The following is a 23378-nucleotide window of genomic DNA, read 5'->3' as shown; positions in this document are numbered from 1 at the left end:
GGGACCAAAAAGGGGGGGGGGGGTGAACTTCTGGTAATTCACAGGGCGACTGACTAATAACCTCACCCTCACAAAAATGCTCCCTTGGTTCACAAAGACAATCAGCTTTTCATAGCACTCTGACAGCCAAGGACCATATTTTCCCCCAAGTCATTGAGTTTCTAAGAAATAATTGCATTACCAAAGCGTTTCAGTGGCTGCTTTCCTCTAGGCCTTCTCAGCATCCTTAAACCTACACCAGATGCTCTGTGAGTATTGAGCATATTGCCTTCCTCCTTCTTTCCTCCTTTTTATTCTCAAGGGACTTCAGTGGATTCAGAGGACAGGCTCCCTGACCCACATTGCCTCCCTTAGCTGTTGACAGTCCTTCCCCTCTTGACATCCCAGCAGTTCAGAATCCCAGCTCCATCCCAGAGGCACTGCTGTTCATGCCTCAAAAGTGGGCCTGGTGGTGCAAGTCCAGAATCTCAGCTACCAAACAGGCTAAGGGTGGAGGATTACAAGTTCAAAGTCAGCCTGGACAACTTATCAAGACCCTGTTTCAATTTAAAAATTTAAAATGGGCTGGGGAAGGCTAGCAGATGACTCAGCGGGCAAAGATGCCTGCTGTCAAACCTGATGATCTGAGTTCAAGCCTGGAATCCACTTGGTGGAAGAAAGAACTGGCTCTCGCGAGTTGTCCTGTGACCTCCATACACGTGCTATGGCATGTGCATGGCTTCACCCGAATTAATCAATCAATAAATGTAAATAAATAAGGTAAGGGTAGAACACTACTTAGCATGCAGGAGGCCCTAGTGTTCAATCCCTAGAATCCCAGCACCATTAAAAAAGAGTGCTATTTGGGTGAGTGCTATTGAGAGAATTTAAGGAAGCTAGAGAGAAGTTGTGCTTTCATAAGACCAAGGGAAAAAGCAGGTTTGGATGGAATTAGCAGACCAGTTGCATGTTTTCAAATTTCTAGTTTAAAACTGAAATCCTTTTGTACTGGGCACTTTTCTTGTTTGAATCAGAAATGTCTCCACCGTGTTTTAAAGCCTTATTTCCCAGATGGTGGTTCTAATTTGGGGGGGGGGGGCTATGAAACCTTTAGGAGGGGAGGCTTAACTGGTAGAAGTCAGGCACTAGAGACAGGTTTGAAGTTTACTATCCTCGGCACCAGTTCCAGCTGCTCTCTGCCTCCTGGTTAGTGGTCATGTGCACAGCACCTGCTGGACACTCCCACCATCATGAATTAAGCATGCTCCTGCCCTGCCTTCTGCTCCATAACAGACTAAGACTTTCTGTGACCATGAGCCAAAATAAATCTTCCTTCCTATATGTATTTTTTTTTATCAGATGCTTTGGTCATGGTGATGTAAAAGTAACTAACACAGGCAGAGTGACTAAGAGGGGTTACTTTAACTGGGAAGGGAGACAAGGACAAAGGGTTAGACAGGGAGAGAGACAGGATGATAAATAATGCCTAGCTGCTATAAAAAGTCAGAGGGAAATGTATTAGTTCAAAAGCCTACTGAAAAATACACATACAGTGTCTGTGCATGTGTATACCTGAAGGCTATATAACAAGAAACACAGGGCTAGACATAGAAACCTCCCTTTGAGTTGTTGGTCAGAGCAGTCCAAGAGATTCCCAAAATTACACAGGCTATTGTTACAGCCCTTGATTATCTCCCAGAACTTCAAGATAATAAGACTGTACTGCTGAAGACAGGACTTACTCTGAACACAGGACTTGGAGCAATGGAGCTGGAACTGCTCTGGAAGCCTCCTTCATGAATACTAGTTCTCACAGTTTTGAAGGACACTAGGTAAGCTGCTAAGGGAGAAAATCAGTGGTCCAACCCCAGCTTTAAAGTCTAATAACCACACAATGACTTAGGACAGCAAACTATATTGGTGCAGTAGTGACACTTTTATCTTGGGGGTAAACAACAGCTAACTAACTGGACTTAAAGCCCACTCAACAGAAGGGAACTCATGCGTGACACTGTAAACCTAGCCAAATACACATGACTGGAGAGGTCATAGATCTTTAAGAAAACACTGTCACATCCCTAGACAAATGTAGTTTCTTACTATATGCTAAATATGGATCTTTATATTTATACACAAGTATGCCAGTCACCACTCATCAAAAAAACTTCTTTTACAATAGACAGAGACTAAAACAGAGTTCCACAACTGGTCACAGACAGAGAATAAGTGTCTGAGAGATGTCCAGCACTATGTGACCATTGACAATGGAATCTCTACACCTAAGGCTCATGAAACATAGTGGAACAAAGGGTAGAGAGAATTAATTTCCTTTTAAGAACACAGAGAATCAACATTTTAAAACATAGATCAAATATTAATAACTGACCTTTCTTAAAAGAAGAAGCAACAGAAAAGTGGGCATACATTTTGACAGGCTAAAAATGAGAAAAACTTTTCATTATGACCCTTGATCCCAACCCTGCATTTTAGAGTTCATCCATTTTGGCTAAAGTTGTAGCAAGCACTTCACTCACCATTTTAAAAAATTATTATTTATTTATTTATTTATTTATTTATTTAGCTTTTGTAATTTCATACAACAGATCTTAATCAAATTTAGATCCCTCTCCCATCAATGCCTCCCCCATACCCCCACTGGACCTCATGTATTCTGCCATACATGTTAAGCCCTATTCATCCAGGTATTTGTACCCAAATGTCCTTCAGTCTAAATGCGTCCACCGGAGTCTAGTCAGACCATCTAGTGATCGTGTGTAAGTCATACTCTCCCTCACCCAGCAGCAATCAGTTTCCAATAGTTCTCAGTCTACTGCCGGCCCGCCACGTATTTCTTTCCTCTCCTTTGGGTCCTTGTTTAATTGAGTTGACATGGGTCCTGTGCTTGATGCCACCATGGCCACAAGCTCACATGTGCAAGCTTCCAGTGACTAGGAAGCTTCTGCTTCCTTGTGTTCATGAACCAGCCCTGGCTCTTACAATCTTCCCACCTCCTCTTCCACGATAGGCCCTGAGCTGTGGGTGGATGAGGTTCCATATAGGAAGGAGTCCTATCCTACACTCTGCAGTCTCTTGTTCTTTTAAACTTGGCCAGTTGTGGCCTTCTGTGTCCATTATGCTCTGTTGTATAAGGGAGCTTTACTGGTGAGAGTTGGGATTATACTACTTACAAGGCATGATATGATGTTCTGATATATGTACATATCGTATAATTACTAAACCAGGCTAATAACATGTCTAACATGCCATTCACATCATTTCTTTGTGATAAGAACATTCAAAATTCTCTCTTGAAGCATTCAATACAGTATTGTTAACTATAGTCACCTTACTTACAGTAGGACATCAGAACTTATTTCTCCTGTCTTACTGTAACTTGTACCTTTTGATCAATTTCTCTCTGTTTCTTCCTTCTCCCCATACCTTTACCTACCTTCATCTATTATCTACTTTTATGAAACCAACTTCAGATTTCACATATGTTTTGATCATCCTCATTATATCTTGACAACTCCAGTTCCTCCCACTGTGTTGATGCAGGCTCAGAGATTAGTAGCATCTCTTAGACAAATAACTCAGTCTGCTAAGCATCTCTTAGACAAATAACTTAGTCAGCTAAAGAGTAAAACAGACACCATTGAGACTCATGGGACATACTGTAGATGAAAAATATCCATTCTATTCTTTACCCTCATCATCAGTTGTCTCTTAAGTCATCTTCAAGCAAAAGCTGGGAAGTTTGAGAGTGGAGGGATGGCTCAGCAGATAAGGGCACTGACTGCTCTTGTGGGGAACCCAGGTATGATTCCCAGTACCCACATTACAGCTAACAACTGTCCTTAATTCCAGTTCCAGGGGATCTGACACCCTCTTCTGATCTCTGTGGGCAATGTATGACATGGGTGCACTCACATATATGCAGGCAATACACTCATACACAATAAATAATTAATAAATAAATAATCAAACAAATAAATATTTTTTAAAAGTTGGGGAGTGTGTATATTGAGTTGAGCTACAACTTTAAATATATTGCTGTGGGTATAATGTAAATTGCTTTGGTCTAAGTAAACACTCAAGTCAATGTATCTGTAGATCCCTGGGAAGTAATCAGTACTAAATAGGATAACACACTGAAAATCAGCAATCACAAAAGACCCAATTTCAACCCCCCCATTGTCTTCAAAGCTCATTTCAATCATATTTATAAACAAACTATATTCTGTTTATTCTGTTTCCAGGCTCCCCTGATAAGAATGCCTTTGGGGCCCTGCTACTTGGTCTGCCAGATCTCTTCTCTAGAGATTCTGATTCAGAGAATCTACAGTGGAGCCCATGTATGTATAATTTTATTAGTACCCAAATCACTTACCAAGAAGTTGAGAGCATAGCTCAGCCTCTGTACTTTTGCAGATGCTGCACTCTCTTCAGAGAGGGCTGGTCAACCAAACCATCCACTCACCACTCAGCCCCTGTTCAACTGCTGGCCTGTTTTAGCTTGACTGTGGAGTGAGATTACTAAGAGTTCACACAGGGAGCATGGAGGGGTATTCCCTATTCTGTTCCACTACAACCCTGAACATGGCTTAGTCATCGCCCTGGACAGTGAACTACATGTGGCCCCCCTTTTCAGTTGCAAAACATAGGCAATTGCTCTCTATGTGTCTATCCAGGGCTTGACCAAAGTTCTATGTTCAACAAATATATGTTGATCATTGTATTTTTTAATAAAAGAGGTAGTTGGAGAAAAATACATAAAAACTCAACGTGGCTGCCTTTCTCTTAGAAGCAGGGATCTGAAGAGATGGCTCGGTAGTTAAGAATACCTTTTGTTCTTCCAGAAGACCTGAGTTCGGTTTGTAGCATCATCGTTAAGTGACTCACAACCAACTGCCTATAACTTCAGTCCCAGAGGGTCTAACACCTGTGGCTTCCATAGCACTTGCAATCACATGCATGCACCCACCCACAGACACACACCTACATGTAAATAAATAAATAAATAAATAAATAAATAAATAACTCTTAGAAACAAGAATAAAAGATCTGAGTTTGTGAAAGCAGAAGTTGTTCCTTCTGGCTTATGATTGCACCATTCTTCTGTTTTTAATAGCCCTGCTCCTCCAGGCTGGAGAAACTCTTTCAGAAACATAGTTTTCCTTGCTAGTGGGTCTTTGAATTGACACTTTGAGAATTTCATACAATATGTTCTGATCGTATTTAGATGCCCTCCCCTGCCTGCACTCCCCTTACTATCACCCACCCGAGTTCATATACTCTATTATACACAGCTAATAATACATATTATTCAGCTCTTAAAAATGAAATTATGAAATCACACATCAATGGAAGGAACTGGAAATAATCATATTAAGTGAGGTAACCCAGACCCAGAAAAGCAAATGCTACATGTTCTCACTCATAGCTGGATGCAAGCTTTGAAATCTTAGATATTCATGCTTCAGTTGGAAAATCCCAAGAGGTCAGGAAACTAATAAACAGCCACAGTGTGGGGGGAGGCTTCATGGGAGGGGAGACAGAATGAAGAATTTTAAGGTCAGTAAACAGTGTAGCACTGATTATGTATATAGACACTAAGGCCAGGTATCAATGTCAATTTCTGACTCCTCCACTTACCAGCTAACCTTGCTCAAATGGTGGTTATGAGCATCAGACAAATATTCAAATCTCTTAGAAGAACATGTGATCCTTTGTAAGTGCTAAGCAAAAGTTAATTATTGTTATATTGAGAGCATGCATAGGTAACATTAACAACCGTACCCAAAATACTCATCTGTGTTTAATTTTCTAAACTCTAATTCATGCTCAATTATCTGGTCACACTCCTCTTTTATTAACTTTGCTCTTTAGTTAACTAGAGAGTGTTCTAAACAATTATCTAATCATGAGATGGTAATTTGAGATAAAGGTGAAATAGATAAAGGACTCTCTCTCTCTCTCTCTCTCTCTCTCTCTCTCTCTCTCTTTCTCTCTCATCCCCAGGGGCAAGTCTAGCAACTGGGACACAAAAGCTCTAAAGAGCAAGTTAATGTGAAGCACTTTTTCTAGAAGATATTAAAAAGGAAATCTTTCACTGGGCGTGGTGGCGCACACCTTTAATCCCAGCACTTGGGAGGCAGAGGCAGGTGGATTTTTGTGATTTTGAGGCCAGCCTGGTCTACATAGTGAGTTCCAGGGCAGCTGGGGCTACAGGGAGACCCTGTCTCAAAAAGACCAAAAAAAAAAAGAAAATCTTTCACCACTAAAATAACTACATATAGTACTTATCAAGTTATTTACTACATGGAAATCACTTAAAAACAGTCTTCGAAACTCTGTTTCCCTTGAGGAATGCTGAATTTGGCAAGTTTGATGCAGAGAAGACTACGAAGACTACTAGAGGTAAATACCAGATAATGAATTCTCTTGGGCCCAGTTAACAGTTAACATTTTCTGAGGTCCTCACTAGCTAACAAACAGCTTAAAATATACACATGAGGTCATTCATCTAAAAGACAAACACATTCTTGTGTCTGGCCATTTCAAGATGTTCTGCTGTGTCTTTCTCAGCACCATCAGAATCTCCTGAACCTTGGCTCTTGGGTTCCTAATCCAGCAGGGATAAGCTCAAGAACAAACCTGTTTAACAAGCTTCACCCATATTATTGAGAAGCCCATCTTCTTTGAGTATATGGACCAAACAATGCACCAACAGCTTGTCAGCTGATATAGGCAGAACTCATGTTTAAAGACTGAAATGAACTGAAAGAGTGAAGGTCAAGTTTACACACGCGCGCACACACACACACACACACACACACACACACACGCACACGGGAAGGATAGTAATGAGGTCTTAAGGATTGATTCTTCCAGTAGACTTAATGCTGTTACTACTACTATCAACCAATGTTCTCAAAAGCTTGGAAAGGAAGAACGATACACACCGTGATGGAATTATAAGTCTTCTTCACAACCAACGTGAGAGAACATAGTGAAATATCAAGGTTCTTATGTGCTCCAAACCTTGGTTATCTACCAGGGTTAGTAACAAGAGTAGAGAAATTTAGAGCAATGAGTTTCTGAGTATGAGCTAGGACCACCTTCATAGTAGATTCATCACAGGAACGTCGTATTTCATTGGCTGTACGTCAGAGATAGCTGTGCATCCTGGTAAAACTTGGGCTTACTGCTGTCTGTATCATCATGACCCACTTGTCCAACACTCTCCACAGGAGGCTCATACCTCAGGCTTACCCTACAGGCAATGGCTATGAGACTGCGTGATAGCTTTGTTGCTTTCTTTGCTACATCAGGTACCAAGATACTATGCTAACATGGCTCCCTTAGTAATGATTATCTTGCTACCTACGAAAGCAAGAGCGCCTGTTTCGCCTCACATACTCTTTGGAAAGAAGATAAATATAAAAGCATATGTGGATACATCTAATGTAGGGCTTTGTGATTACAAAAATAGGCTTCTTTAGTAGGAAAGCTGTGAATATTGAATAATGAAGTTAAATAATCTCCCATGTTCTCCACTGGGTAGGATAAATCAGATTTTCTGAATGAAATCACCCTGGGCTTTTGAGTGCTATCTAATATCTGTTCATTGAGATTATCAAACTAAATCCCAAGTAGGCATACACATTCTACATTTTAATTATATATGAGGCCAGTCAAGGGTACCATCTCACACAAAGCATTGCCTTAAAATAATTACTTTGATAATTGGTGAGTGTTATCAAGGGAGGAAGTGTTTTCTAAGGTTATAAAAAGCTAAGTCATGGCGCATGCCTTTAATCCCAGCACTTGGGAGGCAGAGGCAGGTGGATCTTTGTGAGTTCGAGGCCAGCCTGGTCTACATAGTGAGTTCCAGGACAGCTGGGGCTACAAGGAGACCCTGTCTCAAAAAGACAAAAAAATAAAAATAAAAAATAAAGCTAAGTCATACTTTCACCTTTACCTCTAAGAGAAAAGTTTATGATAGTTTTGTCATTTTTATGATTAATTTTTATTAGTTTTAATTATACATATGTGTGTAGGTAAGTACACATGTGTGCAGGTGCCTGCAGAGGTCAGGGTCCTTGGATTCCCCTGGAGCTGGAGTTACAAGAGGTTGGGAGAGACCATCCCTATGTAGGTGGCTCAGGTCCTCTGGAAGAACAGTACATGCTCTTGACAGCTGAACCATAGGAAAAGCTCAACTTGAATCAAGTGCATTGCTTTTATACAGCTTTAGAAATGAGTGCTTAAACTAAGCTCATTCCATTCCCAGTTCATTCAGCAAGCATGCCCTGAAAACCCAGCACCTGCTGGATAGTATGGCTGTTACTGGGCAAGAGAGAGGGAAGATTCTGGCTCTTCATCACAGAAACAGCCTCTCAGACTGGGAAAGCACCCCCACCTGACACATACACCCTACCGCAAAAGTGAATCACACTTCTGATGAAGGGTCAAATTAGGTTTTTCAAATACAGTAAGTTTATTTTGAAAGGCAAAGGAATAAAACATGACTAGGGTATCTAGATGTATTGTTTTGTGCTAAGAAAAGTTATTAATTTTTATTGTTTCCAAGCATCTATTAAGTAGGCATTTCCTTCAGTTTTCTCATGTGAAAATAAAGCATTTACATATAAAACATATATTTATGGCATATACACAGTATACATATTTACATATGTGTATAATCCATATTTATACATGCAGATATATGTAAACACATAGATATATTATGAATGCATACACATTATGTTTTGTGTATATGATGCCAGGTTTTGAACCTAGAGTCTCACAGATGCTAGGCAAGCACTCTACCACTGAGCTAGACCCTAATCCATATTTTATGCACATGTATTCCTCAGTTTGTGGTAGGGTTATGGCCCGAAAAAATAATGGCCGAAAAATGTTACCCTAAGGTTGAACAAAATCATCTAGCTTATTTCACGACACAGTGTGGAGTCTCTCATGTGATTTATTGAATACCTATATCCACAGAACACTGACTGTGTAATACCAACTGTTCGTCACTGTGACTATGCGGCTGACTCTAGCGGATGCTCACTGTTACCGCTCAGCATCATGAGAAAAAAAAATCAAACCATATATTTGTAGTGTAGGAAAACATCAAAGTTCAAAATCTGAAGTACACTGCATTTTCTACCAGATCTGTATTGCTTTAGCAACCAACTTTAAAACAACAACAACACCAAAAATCATAGTTGGGCCACCATAAGTGGGGAATCATAAACATGAGTTTATTAGATGAATGGATAGATAGACAACAGACAGATTTAGATGGTAGATTCAGACACTGAAAGCGTCAATGCATTTCTTCATCAATAAATTTCATACTCTATTGAAGGGAATCACATCTCTAAATGATTCTCCTTTTGTGAATGTTTAGGATTAAGTTAGTTTTCAGTTAAGGAAAGGCAGGCGAAGACTGCAAGTGTATGTGTATCCCTAGGCTATCCACAACCATAAAACAACCTCATCCATAGGCAAAGTGACTGGCTTCCTTAATCTATTTTTAAAACTGAAAAAACGTAAAATATTGATGACAGCAGTCCTTAATATTATGTTTTGCCTTTGGTAATCCTAGATACCTCTCCAAAATGTTATGTTGTGGAAAAAGACAGAGTAGGGACTGGCGAGGTGGTTCAATGGTTAAGAGTGCTGACTGCTTTTGCAGAGGACCCAGGTTTCATTCTAGCACCCACATGGTGGCTAACAATCCACTGCAACTCCAGTTCCAGGAGATCCAATGCCATCTTCTGGCCTCCATGAGTATTCCACATATGTGGTAAACTTACATGCATGTAGGCAAAACACTCATACACATAAAATAGAAATAAATAACTTTTTTAATTAAAAAACTATTTTGAGATTTGTCAATGTCAATAAGATAATATAAAAATAATAAACATAAGATCATAACAATGCCTACTACTTATAGAGATAAACCATGTTTTGTGCTTGGGACAAACATGTATTAACATTATCCCTTACAATGAAGTGCATAGAACTATCCCTATTTAGTGATAAGGAGACCAAGTCTTAGAGTACTTGAGACGTACACAAATGGCACAGTTTGATAAGTGATTCCTCAGTCCACCAAGAAACAGGAGATTTGGAAGAAAGAATAGAAAAAAACTGAACCTAAGTGATTCAGAGGACAAAAAAACATTAAAGATACACTTCATATGAAAAAAAATGAAGTTAACACACATATTGAAACACTTTCCACTGCCCCTCATTCTCAGGTGGTCTGTCTTCTCTCCTTGTCCAGTTTAAATTTCACGGTCAGCATAAATCCCTTTCTTGTATATTTATACCTATTAACTCCTTTCTCTCTTCCTTCTTGGAAAAACTCCCACCCTGCTTATATTCAAAGCAATTATATTTAAGTCTGTATATATGCTGTCTCAGTACCTACAAGCTGAAAGAGGCTGGGGACAAGCACACCAGCCCAGATTAGTGTCACTTGAAATTCGCAGCCACAAATTCGTAGTCGGCTCTTCACACTGACTGCAGTCCTGACAGCCGGTTAGCTCACTCTTTCATGTACAACTGCTTCACACATTTTGCTTTCTCCTCTAATGTCTAACATATCCTTCTCAATTTTCTTTCTGTTGTTTGTCTTTGTTTCTTTTCTTGATACATTTTTTATTGAATTTTTGTGTATTTAGTACAGAACATCTTAATAATCTTTATATTCCCCTCCCCAATTGGCACCCTCTCATAGCCCTCCAACTGGATTTTAAGAATTCTGTCATTTGTGTTAAGGCCTATCGAGTCAAGTTAGTGACCTCAGATGTCCCTCAGTGCAAGTTCATCCTCTGAGGTCCAGTCAGTCTATCTAGAATATCTCCCTTAAAGAAGGTCAGCTCTTCTCCACCAGCAGTAATCAGCTGTCAATAGTTCTTCGGCTAAGATTGGAGCCTGCTGCCCGTTTCCCTAGTACTATGCTGGGTTTTTGTCTGCTTGAGTCTGCACGGGTCTTGTGCATGCTGACAGCATTGCTGTAGGTTCATATGAGCAAGTTCCCAGGAGACCGTAAGACTCTTACAGAGTTCCACAACTGATCACACACAGAGATTGTCTGTGAATTGCCCAACCTTAAGTGACACATCTACAATGGAACCTCTACCTAAGTCTCAAGGAACATACTGGAACAAGGGGTAGAGAAAATACTAATGCATCACTCAACTCTCATTAATGAAGCTCCTTCATGTAACAGAGGGCCATGAACACAAAAGGACACAAATGACCAAAGTGTAGAGAATAAAATTCTACAGAGTGTGGGCCCCTGGACAGGACTCCTATATTGTATCTTTTTACAAAGGAAAGCAAAACCATCAAAAGATAGCTTTCCCATTTTTAATGGGGGTTATTTGTGGTTTTTTGATGTTTAGTGTTTTTAGTTCTTTGTATATTCCAGATACTAACCCTCTGTCAGAGGTATAGCCGGCAAAGATTTTTTTCCCATTCTATAGGTTGCCTCGTCACTCAACTGATGGTGTCCTTTGCTGTACAGAAGTGTTTTTATTTCCTGAGTTCCCATTTGTCAGTTGTTGGACTTAATGAGTGCACTATAGGAGTCGTGTTCACAACGTCCTTTCCTGTGCCTAGAATATCCCCTACTTCCTCCTCTATCAGATTCAGGGTATCAGGTCTTATGCTAAGGTTCTTGATCCAGCTGGAGTTGAGTTTTATGCAGATTAAGAGCTAGGGATCTAGTTTAATTTTTCTGCATGCAGCAATCCAGTTTGACAAGCACCATTTGTTGAACATTCTGTCTTTTCTCCAGTGTCCATTTTTGTCCATTTGTCAAAAATCAAGTGGCTGTAAACGCGTGGATTTAAATCTGGGTCCCAAATCTATTCCACTGATCAGTTTCTTTTTTTTATGCCAGGACTATGCTGTTTTAGTACTAGAGCACCGTAGTACGTAATTTGAGATCAGGGATGGTAATGCCTCTAGCAGTTCTTCTATTGTTCAGGGTGTTTTTGTGTGTGTATTTCCATATGGAATCTGAGGTTATATTGTAGAGTTCTATGAAGAATTGTATTGAAATTTTTAATGGGCATTGCATTGAATCTGTAAACTGATTTTTGGTAAGATGGCCATTAACAAACATTAATCCTACCAATTCATGAGCATGGGAGGTCTTTCCATCTTCTGGTATCTTCATTTTCTTTTTTCAGTGTCTTAAAGGTTTTATTATACAAGTCCTTTACCTCCTTGGTTATATTTATTCCATGATATTTTATGGTTTTTGAGGTTATAGTGAATGGGATCATTTTTCTGATTTCTTTCTCTGTTTGTTGTTGGTATATATAGCAAGGCTGCTGATTTTTGTGTGTTAATTTTATAGCCTACTACTTTGCTGAATGTGTTTATTAGCTTTAGGAGTTTTCTGGTGGAGTCTTTAGGGTCTTTCATGTATAGAATTACATCAAATGCAAATAAGAATACTTTGACTTCTTCCTTTCCAATCTGTATCCCCATTTATCTCCTTCATTTGCCATTGTTTTAGCTGAGACTTCAAGTGCTATACTGAACAGGAATAGAGTGGACATCCTTTCCAATTAAAAAATGGGGCAAGGAGTTAAATGGAATTCTCTAAAGATGATACACAAATGGTTGAGAAATACTTTAAACAACATCTTTAGTCATCAAGGAAATGCAAACTAAAACCACTTTGATATTTCATTTTACCCTACTCAGAATGGCTAAGATCCAAAAAACAAACAAGGACCAAGGCTGGCAAGGATGTGGAAAAAGAGGAACTCTTATCCACAGTTGACGGGAGTGCAAACTGGTGCAGCCACTATGGAAATCAGTGCAGAGATTCCTCAAAAAGCTAGAAATAGGTCCCAGCCTCACCAGTCTTGGGCACAGGCTCAAAGACTATATCCTACTACAAAATACCTGTTCATCCATGTTCAGTGTTGCCGTTTTCACAACAGCCAGGAAATGGAAATAATCTACACATCCATCAACTGATAAATGGATAAGGAAAGTACAGTATACAGTATACAGTATACAGTATACAGAATACAGTGGAATATTATTCAGATGTTAAAAAATAAAATTATGAAATTTGCAGGTAAAAGGATGAAACTGGAAACAGCCTGAGTGAAGAAACCCAGATCCAGTAAGAAAAACATATGTTCGCTCTCAGGGCTGAATGCTAGCTTTGAATTCTTACACATGCGTGTTTCAACTGGAAAGCCCAGAGAAGTCAGGAAGTTAATAAAAGGCCATGGAGGGGGGTTAATGGGGGGAGACAGAGTGCAGTGATACAAAGAGGACAAGGGGAATAATGGAATAAGAAGGGTTAACTGGAGTGGGGAATGGGAGGCCAGTGCAGAGGAGGGGGTATGGAGAGGGACAAATAACACTAAAGTCCTTTAGAAAAAGTCATATGGAATCCTACTACTATAGAAGTTTCTTAAAGTATATGAATACACATTATAAAAAGAGATTAAAAGGAGTTCCCTTATAACAAACAAGTGGACACTACCCTAACTAAACACCAGAGGCTAGCAAAGTAAAAAGCCCAATGCCAGAAATTATTGCTTCTTTTAAAGTTATTGATCAGGGGTCCCATAGACCCTGAAACAATACTGGCCATTGTCCCTGTTCTTGGTTACCCATCAGAGCTTGACAGTAAGACCCTATTGCTGAAGACACTGCATGCATGATCTGTAGAACGAACAAGGAAAAGTCAAGCTGGTGCTGACTTCAAAGCTTCATTTCTACTGGCTAGCTCCCATAGTACAGGAAGGTGCTATGCATGCTTCCGGAAGAAAAAATTAATCACCAGTCTTAACTAGCTGCAAATCCTACATGCTTCAACGATAACTGGCTTGGCAAGATATGTCCTCTGATATAAGAGTAGCATGAATATTATGGGTGTTACCAACTACTTTCTAATTGGATTTAAGGCCTGCTTCATAACATGGAGCCAATACCTGACATTGATATCAGGTCTAGGAATCTGTGGCCATAAGGGAAAGTCTAATATTTTAATTCTGCTAAATATATATAGCATTAAACTGACTCCTAATGTCTTGTTATAGCCTTCGATGAATGCTTCTCTCATCTCTCACCAGAGAAGCTTCCTTATGCAGCAGATGGTGATTAACACAGAAAACCACAACTGGCCACTAGGCAGAGAATAAGAGACTACGGAGTGCTTATCCCTAAATTGGACGTCTGTGTCAAACTTATGCCTCCCAAGGCTTGGGGATCATTGTGAAAAGGGGGGGGGGATACTGTAAAAGTCAGAGATGGTGGATGACCATAAGGAATCCCGAGTTTTCTAGATAGCTAGTCAGTTGGTCACATGAACTCACAGCAATGGTGACAACATGCACAAACATCATGTAAGCTCAAGCCAGAAAAAATCCCAGCATAGACATGGGGAAGTGGGTAAAAAACCCAAACCCTACCTATAAACTATTGGCAACGATGGCTGCTGGAAGGGGGAAGAGTCAGTCTCTTTTAAGAGTGAGACTCGGTAGGTTAATCAGGCTCCTGGGGATGGATTCACACTGAAGGGCATTTCGGGACACAAATTTGACTCTGTGGGGTATGTGTATGTGTGTGTGTATGTGTGTGTGTGTGGGTGTGTGTGTGTGTGTGTGTGTGTGTGTGTGTATGTATGTGTAATTGAGTACAAGAAATTTGACAGGGTGTAGGAAGGGGACTAGGGGAGGGGATCTAAATACAATCAATCAAATTATATTGTATGAAATTCACACAAAAATCAATTAAAAAGGGGGGGGGGACAGCTTCCACAAGGCTCTTGATCTATCATAAGCATAGGCCTCTGCCCAGAACCCACACTCCTACACTGAGCTGCCCAGAAGGCGACCAATCTCCAGATAGCCACATGACAAACCAAGCAGGCTACTCTATGATCAGACTGGCTCCCTTGGAGGTCAGCTTTGTCCACTAATGGCTGCTGCATCCTTCTGGAGGCTCAGCTCCAGAGTTTTAGGACTCTCCTTGGTTATGTCTTTTTCTCATGCTCCACATTCACTCAGTCAGCAAATTCTGTTATCTCTCCCTTTAAAGTATGTTCAGAATCTTATCACATCTTTTGCTTCCATCAGCATCCCCCTAGTCCATTTCCATCAGCCTGGTCCTTTTATAACCAGAGTTAGAGCTAGACATTTCCTTAATGGAAACTCTCTAATAAGTTCCATATTAATTGTGGCAACATTTATCTGCACATGATCTGCCTCCCATTATCCTCCTTCTGTGTTTTATTTTTCATTGAACTTTGGTGTCATTTTCTTCTTGGAATGAAAAAATGAATGAATAAATGAAACAGCACCCTTCATATATACAGGATGGCACACTTCCCTTTAGCAATCTTAGACACACCGGGTTAGACTGCAATAATTAGCTTTTATTTTGCATGCTAGAGTTATCAGACCACACATTAAGATCTGAGCATGTAGCCCTGAAACAGACATTAATCATATAACACAACAGCAAAACATAACAAAGGAACTAAAACAAACGGAACCAATTCTTTAAAAATAGCTGAAGACTTTAAATCTCATTGTTTTATAACTCTCAGGAAGGAAGTTTTGAGCAGCCCAAAATTTCAGGCAGTTTAATACATTACTGAAAGTACAAAACTAGCTTCTTTACCTCGGGTGAAAATCACCATACAATGTTTACCTGATTTCCCTCTAGTTGACAAGGCATTTTGCATACATTTTCTTTGAGAGTTCATCACCAGTGTTCTGGGAACTGAAGTACACAGGGATGATTTCAGACATGAGTTTGAAAGGTTTTCTCATTCTGATTTATTTATTTTTATATTATGTGTATGAATGTTATGCCTGCATGTGTGTAAGTGCACTCATGTCCTGCAGTGCCCGCAGAGGACAGAGTAGGGTATCGGATCCCCTGGAACTGGAGTTACGGATGTTTGTTAGCTGCCATGTTGGTGCTGGGATTTAAACCTGGGTCTTTTGGAAGAACAGCCAGTGCTCTTAATGCTTGAGCCATCTCTCCAGCCCCAGTTTTTTACATTTTGAACATCTCCATGAATATTCACATGTGATTTGATAGGCTTACACAGACACACAGACACAGACACACAGACACACACACACACACACACACACACACACACACACACACACACAGAGGTATCTAAACAGATGCTGTTACAAAGAAGCAACTCTTTTAACTACATTTAGTAAATGTAAATGAACTAAATTACTACTTCAATGGTCTTCAGGGAGTAGAAGATAAAAACTAGAAAGAGTGGCTTAGTGAAATCATTTCTGCAGCTTAGGGAGTTCCTGTCCTTCTGTTTAGTAAGTAGGTACTGAAAAGCTACCATTGGCCAGCCAGGCCCTTTTCTGCTCACTGAAGCCAAAGTTCTTGCCACAGACTAGCAAAGGGATCAGCAGGAGCCTCAGGAGAGTACACCATCAGCTGAACCTCAGAGACTAGCTGCCGTGAGACAAACAGAGGCCAGGTAAGTCTCGAAGCAGAGAAAAAGAAATGACAAAGCATTAAAATTCCAGCCAATAAATAAATGTTAGTTCTGAAATGAAGTGAACATACAGATAACTGTTCATTTTGAAAATGAAAGCCAAAGAATCTTGTTAAACCAGCAGAACACTCCTACTGAGCTTTACCTATCCAGTCTAAGGAGGACAAATTCCTGCTCCATGTGCTTAGAGCTATGTGTACAAGTGAAAAATAAGATAAATATGCCAGATTGTGGTTCAGCCTTGAGAAGATTACTCAGGGGTTAGGAACACTTACTGCTCCCACAGAAGACCTGGGTTTGGTTCCCAGCACCCACATCAGGCAACTCAAACTCACATGTAACTACAGTTTCAGCAGATCTGATTCCCTCTTCTGGCCTCCACAGGCACCTACACATTTTGATGCATGTAAACTCATGGAGAGAAACAAAAATTAAATTTTAAAAACAAACAAACAAACAAAAAACCAAGATGGTAAGGCTTGGGAACTTAATGTAAAAACTCAAATTTAAGGAAGGAAATAAACTTAAACATCCAACAAGATATTTCATTTTATATACAAGAAAAGTGAGATTGAGAGAAACTGATTTACCTGATGTTACACAGTTAGCTAGTGGCTACTTACCTCCAGTTAACACTTTGACATATGAACTTCTATTATTCATAAGTATGCATTTATTTATTAATATGTGAAGTACTATAATTGATTTTAAACATCTTTTTATGATCATCTCTGTTTGTGTTATTTTTTTTAGAATCAGAAAATGGATCTTCATTTTAATATTTAAAGTCTAAAGTTGACTTGAATCATAAGTTTATTACTATGCACTCGTGAAATCTATGCTTATGGAGAAAAGCATAATCTGAAGTTAAGATATTACTTCTACATTTAAAATTCAGGAAAAAGATTTAATCCTTTAAGTTTTTATTTATTTTTCACTTTTAAGAAAACTCTCATAAAATGTAGGACCAGTCTGCTGCCTCAGCGGGGAAAGTAACATTCGCACTCAGGCCTGCAAATAGTGTGTCTACGTTATGTTCAACATTCTATCCACTGATGTTGAAGATTATATACTAAATCCTACTTAATAGGAATTACCTATTATCAATCACAAAAACATTTAATGTACTTCTCTTCTGAAAGAGAATCTGTTGTCAGGAAGCAAATGGTATAAACAGAAACATAAATCTTTAAGAACTGGGCATTGTACTTTGATTGCTTTATCAATCTGTGATCTTAAAGTAGTGATATTTGCAGCCAGCTCAGTGGTAACCCAGAGTTATTAGAAGTGACATAGGAAGGTTCATGGAATTGTCTTTCTTAGAGTACTTTTAGAGCAGACCAGGCCTACTTCTCAAAGCCCAGTGTATGTGCTGGCCTGCTCACTTGATGATCTTCCCTAACTCAGGTTCTCAGACCTATCAGAGGTCAGAATCTCAGAGAGAGCTTAGCAAGCACAGGCTCTGCCTTCATCCCTACCAGCACAGACTCTCTTGTACCTGATGTCTGTAGTGGGGGCTGAGAATTTGCCTCTCTAACAAGCTCAAGTGATACTGATGCCCCTGGTCTAGGGACAACACTGAAAACTACAGACTAAAGCAGCTCAAATCTACCATGGAAAGTCTTACTTTTAATCTACAAATATATTTTTCTCATAAATATCATTCCATGGTGTCTATGCATTTCCATCCCTGTGTATATTATTCTTTAAATAACTCATTAAATTATTTTTCTTATATGCCAGAAATAGTGTGATTATTTTTTGTCTGAGTAAAGAGGAAAAAAAAATTAAAACAAAAGAAAGTAATCTGAAGAACGATAACAGAAAAATACAGTAAATAAGGAAGGTATGGTTAAAGAATGGCCCCCATAGGCTCCAACTATCTTGGCCTCAATTGATGTCCCTGCTTGTAGAGGTTTAGGAGGTGTGGCCTTGCTAGATGAAACAGGTCCCTGGGGGCCAGCTTTGAGGGTTCATAGCCTTGCCCCACTTCCAGCTTCTCTCTGTGCTTCCTGTGCCTAGGTAGAGATGTGGGCGCTCAGCTTTCTGCTCTGACTACCTCCCGCCATGCTTCCCCTCCATGATGGACTCTTACCCCTCCGGAACATAGGTCAAATAAACTTTTCCTTCCATAAGCTGCCTTCTTCATGGTGTTTTATCACAGCAACTGAAAAGTAACTGTGGTGGTTTGAATGATAATGTCTGCCATAGACTCCAAGTATTTGAACATTTTGTCCCCATTTAGTGGTGCTGTTTTGGGAGGTCTTAGAAAGTGTGGAGGAAGCATGTCACTGGGGGCGGGCTTACAGAGTTCTCAAGATGTGACCATGATGGAGGAAGCATGTCACTGGGGGGTGGGCTTAGAGAGTTCTTAAATCTTGCTGACTTAAGCCCTGCTTCCTGTGTCTGCTTGAAAAGTTAAGCTTAGCTTCTGCTTCTCTTCCAGCCATCTCTGTTGCCACATCTTCCTGCCATGACAGATTCTATTTCCTCTGGAAATGTAAACTCAAATAAACTCTTTCTTCTATAGTTGTTTTGGTCAGTGATTCTATCACAGCAACAGAAAAGAAACTAATACAGAATGTAAGTTACTTGTACCTAAAATGGAAAGAATTTGGCCACTGAAAAGCTGTACGCACTTGAAAAATTAAATGTTATAGCAATAAATGACAGCAAGTGTTTTCAAAAGGTCTTTCAAAGATTATTAACCTGAGATATTTATATAGCTTATATATCATACAGCTATATGAATCAAATAAACATACCAAGACTCAAATTTTGAAGGATATCCTTTGAGGCCTATGGCTTTGTTAGACAGATAGACACTCCTTTATTTATTTTGGCTGAACTTTATAAAGGACATTTAAGTACAATGGATGAAAATATAATTTCTGAGATCTAATAATTTGTTTTCGGAAGTTATTCAGAGACTTCAAATATGTCATAAATATTACATAGATAAGTATCACATGACTTAATGTCACAGAGATATGGATTATATATGCCTATTACTCAAGTTGTCTCAACATACATATTTAAATTGTATCTGAGACCTGTAAGCCAAATATGACCAACCAAGTATATAATACACCAATAAAGGACAGATTGAATTGTAAGTGGTATTAAAAATAAGTCAGCAAGCTGTCTGAGCTTGAACTGAGTCACAATAATATGGCTAAATGCAACAAGAAGGTCAGAATCCCTGGTAAATATAAAACCTGCTATGGTGACTGCCTGTGGACAATGGTGAAGAAAATGGAAATCGGCCAGCGGGAGACGTATATAGGCCACAGGCTTCTGGCACTGTGGTTCCTACATGAAAGCAGTGGATGATGGGCCTGGACCTACACCACCACTTCTGCTGACATAGTCTAGTCTGCCAGCAGAAGACTGAAGGAACTGAAAGACCAGTAGACCACCCTTGGTCAACAATAATTGGGTTAATTTATTAACAACAACAACAACAAAGTCAGTAAGAATGATAAATATGCTGGCATGGAATTGGCTTTCTTTGGTGACTGAACAAAATAATGTCTCCACGTGTAATTTTTTTTGACTCTTTATCACTACAGCTGCTTTGTGTGTCTTAATATTTATTTCAATACAGATTAAATTGTTCTTCCTTCATCTACCCTGCTGACATTCATTGGCATACAAATGCAATTGTATAATGAAAATCTCCATGGATTTAAGCAGGGTTAGAAATGCTATGCTGCACATGCACATTTACAGTTAGAATTCAGCTTCCATTTGAGCCTAATTGCCCATTGCTAGAAGGTGAATCTGATCACTTCTGTGGAGGACTAATGTGGCTGTGGAAAAGTGTGTTGTAAGGTGAAACTGGGAAAAGAACAATTATATGAGTGTCACCTCCAGAGATTACTCAATGCCATCCACCCACACATCCACTTTGAATAAATACAGATATTTTAACCAACCATGTTCAAACAGTAACAAATACAACTGTAGTTAGCAACAAAGAACACAAGCTCTGCAAAGATTCACAGTCAGCCACTTATTACAAGCACTTAACCTCTCCAAGCCTTGGTTTCCAAGTTTACAAAATGGAAATTATCACCTTTGTATAAAGTTACCTAATGTTTACTAAGTAGTACATCATGTCTAGCACACTGTCAATAACCCGTTTATTCAACTAATATTTGCTGTGCCTCACTATAAGTCAGAAATTGTTATAGAAACTTAACCAAGAAATTAACCAAGAGGAGAAATGGACAATCTCTGCTTTCTGTCTGTCTATGATTCATTTACTTGACCTTGTGCTAGGTTCAACACTGAGCACTTTATCAGTGAATAAAAGAACCCTGTGAAAAGATAAAATTAGGCTAATCACAGTGTGATAATTTAGGAAAATCGAAAGTCCCATAAAAAAGCTTAGAGAACGGAAAGGGAGAGAGGCTTTCCAGAAGAGAGAGCATTTTGGGCAAGCCTTGACATGCTAGAATCCTCACAGCAGAGAGCTGTAGATGTTGGAAAAGTTATAAAAGGGAGGAAAGTTACAAACACTATTCACTTTGGTAACTCTAAGCAGTTCCACCCAGCTGAGGTTTCAAGTACAAAATAAGTAGTGACAGACAATGAAAACAGAAATATACATAAGAACCGTGGTGAAGTCTTAACTGTTGAAGAGTGCAATATTACATAGAAATTTAGATTTCCTATCAACTATGAATTGGAATGGAGGAAAGGAAAGGGCATCTCATTTTGGAAAACTGAGAAACACTCTTCAGAACAGTTTACCAATAATAACCTTTAGAAATGGAGACTTCCAAAAGCATCTCTGATTGCACTCTTCAACAAGAGCCAATCCCGTGTCTAACAAGGACACTATACCAACTCACATAAACTATTTTCTCATGTTCCCTGCTTGGCCCTGTAAGTCCTGTAGTGCCTGCACGTTTGTCCTCTGACCATTACCAGTACTTTTTCCTTAAAATGACATGTCTCACCCCCGCATTCCTATCCTTAACTCATTTATCCTGACTGTGATGAAATGGAGGCTGGAAAATCATGTATGTCAGACAGGGTACTGGGACCACACTCCCTCACAGCCTGGTTCAAGTGGAATAATTTGGGAGAAGACAGCCAGTCAGACTCAGCTACCCTCCCTTTCAACCGGTGGCTTAGGGAATCTCAAAAAACATGATGATGCTTTAGATTCAGGCATTCTGCTACCTGGACAAAGAAGGAAAGTTGATTTCTTAATTAAGAAACATCACACGTAAGTAAAATTTACTCAAAATGATTCAGTGTAGACACAGGGCATATTAAGTAAGAATTTTATAACCTATTTACAAGCCCTTTTAAGTCAAGTGAAGGGAAAATGGAGTTGTGAAATCATGTTCGATAATCATGAGCACCACAAAATGAAGAAAAAGATTTCTCAACATTAGGATCTGTTCAAAACTGAGTTTCACTTTCTTTCTCATAACCAAGAAAATCACAATTTTTATCATCTAGTCTATATAAAGGTTGAAATTCTGTATGTTTTAATTTTTAGAAATGTGGTTGATTTCATTTTCCTTTCTCAAACATGTCTTAAATGAACAAGTAGCTTTTTAGAAAGATAAACTAAGTAGTATATAATCAGCATCGAATCTTGGCAGATGTGATCAACATGAAATGCAAGGGAAGTAAAGCCAAAGTCAGACCAATAGCTATTACTTGTGAAAGTAGAAGGAGCCTGGGAGCACACTGAACTACACCTTGTTATTTCCCCGGTCTCACACGCTCACCAGCCAGCACAGTTCAGAAACATGGACATTTGACAAGGAGTCCCATAGAACAGGAGAGATGGTGGGAATGCTACAAAGAGGGCAGAGATGGTACCAGCTACGTCTTTCACATTCTCTGACAAACTGTTTTACTTAGTAAAAAATTGACTATTTTTTCCTGACAACCAAAATATATTCACTAATATAGAAAGTACAAATTGATGCCATAAAACTAATAGAAATCACCAACAATCTCACCACCTGAACATGAGAACTATTGGCCTTTTGGTTATTTCTCATCTATAAATTAGTTTCTGTATATAGGGTTTTTTTCATAATTAAGTTATCATTTTGCAACTTCTGTTTTCATTTTTCCTATCAGTGACGGCATTCTGTATCCCTGAATCATCACATTTTGATTTGCTTTCCCAAGTTTCTCACTATAATGGGTGCTGGACTTCTTTGATTATTGGGGTGTTTATACTCCACCCCAGAACTACAGACAATCCCATTTTTATTTTTCTTTGTGAACTTCCCATTTATGTCTATTTTTTCACCAGGGATCATTTTTATAGGGTTTTGAATCTGTCTTAGTCTATTTGGGTTGCCAAAACACCAAACTGGTATAAACTGGGTGGCTTACTAAAAACAGAACAACAAAAGAACAGATTTGCTTCTTAAAGTTCAAAAGGCTGCAAAGTCTGGGATCAAGGTGCCAACAGATGAAGAGGTACACAGAAGACATCCTCCATCTGTCCTCATACAATGGTGCAGGTGAGGCTGTTACTAAGCCTCTCTTTAATAAGGGTCCTAATGATCTGATCACTTCCAAGGCCCCGTCTCCTCATATACACATTTGTGACTAGAAAAACCTACAAATTAAGAAGGGGCCACAAACATGACTACAATGTTTAAAAACAATGCTTTAATATTAACCCTTCAAAGGGGTGTATAAAATATAGAGCCTAATGTTTGCCTTTTTATTTTACTTTTGGTATTTCTCAGAGATGTTTCTGAAAACTGATCATTTTTGTGGCTATAAAAGAAAAAGCTTCTATTGCATATTTGGGAGTATCAAGAAAAATTTTAAAGGAAAATCAAAGCTAATGTGTGTG

At 39.2% G+C, this 23378-nt stretch overlaps 1 protein-coding gene across 6 annotated transcripts in view; it reads right to left on the bottom strand.

Moving 5' to 3' along the window:
• Positions 1-23378, bottom strand: part of Atp10d (ATPase phospholipid transporting 10D (putative)) — a 92141-nt gene that overhangs the window by 66025 nt on the left and 2738 nt on the right. The gene's annotated exons all lie outside the window — the stretch shown is intronic.

The sequence above is a fragment of the Nannospalax galili genome, unplaced genomic scaffold, assembly GCF_000622305.1.
Source record: "Nannospalax galili isolate Female #2095 unplaced genomic scaffold, S.galili_v1.0 scaffold318, whole genome shotgun sequence".
Lineage (NCBI taxonomy): Eukaryota > Metazoa > Chordata > Mammalia > Rodentia > Spalacidae > Nannospalax > Nannospalax galili.
Note: the sequence above shows the minus strand (reverse complement) of the source record. Positions and strands in the feature narration are given on the sequence as shown.